The following is a 3,061-nucleotide window of genomic DNA, read 5'->3' as shown; positions in this document are numbered from 1 at the left end:
GCAAATACCCAAAAGAAGCACATTTATACAAGAAGGACATCTGTTCAACAATGTTCATAGCAGCACTATTTGTAATAGTCAGAAACTGGAAGCAGCCTACATGCCCCTCAACCAAAGAATGGATAGAGAAAATGTGGTACATTTACACAATGGAGTACTACTAGGCAGAAAAAATGATGGAATCTTGAAATTTGCAGGAAAATGGATGGAACTAGAAGAAACCCAATCACAAAAAGACAAACATGGTATGTACTCACTCATATGTGGATTTTAGACATAGAGTAAAGGATTACCAGCCTACAAATCCACACTGCCAGAGAAGCTAGTAAACAAGGAGGACCCTAAGAGAGACATACATGGTCCCCTGGAGAAGGGGAAAGGGTCAAGATCCCCTGAGCAGATTGAGAGCATGGGAAGAGTGCTGAGGGAGCTACGAGAATGAGAAGGGAAGAAGAGGAAGGATACAGAGGTCATGAGGGAGCAGAAAGGTTCAGTCAGCCGAAGAATAGAAGAAAGGATATGTGATAGGTAGGATTTTAATTGGGGGGTGGTAGGGGAGGAGGGGAGGGAGAAGGGAACTGGGATTGTCATGTAGAACATCTTGTTTCTAATTCAAATAAAAAATCTGAATAGAATAAAAGAAGGGGATGAGGAAAGTCATTTGACCCTCATTTGAAATTCCCAGCCATCTCTATGCTATTCTGACCTATTCACATGTGACTTCAGGGTCTAGGGACGTACTGGGGTATATAGGCTAGACATATGTTAACTGTATAGGACTCCCACCTATGCCGCTATGGGGAAGCCATCCTCCATACTAGATGAAGACTTTCCAGTGTGACTACTCTGGGGTTACTTACACTTCTCCTGGTAACCCCTTACCCATAATCTGATCTATAAGACCAATAAGCTTACTTGTTCCTAAGGTGGAATCATGCTTTGGTTTGTCATTGGGACCTTATGAGGTGTGGGTAGATATTGTTTATATCTCCTCAGGGAAGGATGCTTTTTTGTGACAGCAACCTTCCCCTTAAACGCTTAGTCTAATACAGACACACTCTCCACAACATTCTTAGATTGCCAGTCTATAGCTAATCACTGTCACAAAATGTTCCATCCCTCTGGAAGCAGACCTGTGTTTCTGTCATTCTAAAGACAAGTAGGCATATTGGAAAGGGCCTGCCACCTCTTGTTCAACAGACCTTGCGTGACCATGACAAAGTCCATCCCACAGTATCCACACCTGCGGATGTCTAGCCTCTCATCAGCCCTCATGCTACTCTCTCCCTCTTCTGAGAACCTCTTCTTTTTGTCTGTGGCTGACGTTTTGTCCCACTAAAGAAGCAGAGTCTCCATTGCCAAGAGCTGGATCATTATACACTTCCCAAGTGCTTGGAGAAGGTCCCCTCTCCACTCTCCTCCTGCCCCATCTATGAAAACCTAAGATCCTGTTCCCCGGTTCCATTGTTGTTAATAACAACCATCACTGTCTATTGTAAACACCTCTTCCCTTTCACATGTGGGAAAACTGAGGTCCCTACAGGGGCTACACTGCTGGGGAGTGTGAAGGTGTGTGCTTCTCACTCCTGACCTTCCCAAGAGTTCAGGGCCTCACATTTTTGCACACTCTGGGCACTTCTGCCACCTGACTCTGACATATCTGGCTTGGGGAAATCCTGTGAAAGTGGAAATCCTTGAACCCAAGAGGGCTCAACTTTGGCAGGTTTAATGGTGCTTTGCCATTATTTTCATGCCATACAGAATTTTCTGTCCACTTGCCTAACTCTAACCATCTGCTTTGGCCTCTGTGAGGTTGACACTAGTGTCTATAGGCATCCAGAATTGCTCTGTCGGAGTCCACCCCAGCTCAGCCCAACCTGTCCAGGACCTGACAGGTTCTACCCTACTGATGCCATGTCTGCTTCTGTAGCTGAAGTGTTGGGGCAGGAGAAAGACAACAGACTTTGTGCCCAGCCCACCCCTCCTTCCTCATTCTCTTCTCCATCTCCCTCCTCTGCTCGTGGAACTTGCTTATAAATCCTGAAAAACCCAAACCCCCATAAATTCTCAATTCATTCTGCAGATATTTCCTGTGTTGGGGTTTTCGGCAGCATCTGCTGGTTTGAAGTTCCCTCTTTATTTGTCCTGGGGGCACCATTACTCTCAACTTTAGCAGTTTTCCTGCTCTGTAGTCCTGCCAGACTCCATTGGAGGAAGAGAAAATTGGTGAAAGAATAATTATTATTATTGTTATAAATATATATATTTCATTTTGGTTTCCCTCCCCAACTCTGATGAGAATCCCAGGCAGGGGCTGGCAAAGGGTTGGCTTCTTCGAGGGCCTCAGGACAGTGTGCTTGCTCTGTCGGAGTCCAGCATTTGGCCCTTTCGAAAGAGGCATCAGCAAATAGATGCCGATTCCCTGCTATTAGGCCCAACTCTACCTATCTGTCCAGCAGTTTTACACACACCAAACCCTCCTCCTGGATCAAGTTCTCAAGTCTCCAGAAAGTATTCTTAGGGGAAAGAAAAGGCACTTACTGCCTATGAAGTACTTTCAAATGCTTGGGTTTGATGAGATCTTGTATCCTCATAAGGATATTTCATTCTGACACACAGAGGAGGATATTGGGGCTAGGAGAAGAGAAGTTAATGGTCAATAGTGATCCAACAAAGTAGAAGAACTGGGCATCAAATACCGGGCCTTGCGCGTGTAGGTCAAGTGCTCTGTCACTCAGCCACAACCCAAGTCCAAGAACTAAGATTGAAATTCAGATGTGTCTGGCTCCAAATCAGTTCTCAGTCCACTTGGCTGCACTCTTCAGTATCTCATACTTGAAACCAAATCTCCTAGGGTTGCTTTTCTGGATTCCACTCCACTACATAGATTCTCAGAATTTTAAGGGCTTAAACATCCATTTGTTTACTGCAGAAGGGAAAACTGAGCCAGAGAGATCAGGCAGGTGACAGATGACATATTTGTGGGTTCTTAATGAACTGCAAGGGCATGATAGACAAAATCTATTCCTTTCCTTCCATTTATTACATATATCCCTGCCAT

Source organism: Cricetulus griseus, chromosome X, assembly GCF_003668045.3.
Source record: "Cricetulus griseus strain 17A/GY chromosome X, alternate assembly CriGri-PICRH-1.0, whole genome shotgun sequence".
Lineage (NCBI taxonomy): Eukaryota > Metazoa > Chordata > Mammalia > Rodentia > Cricetidae > Cricetulus > Cricetulus griseus.
Note: the sequence above shows the minus strand (reverse complement) of the source record.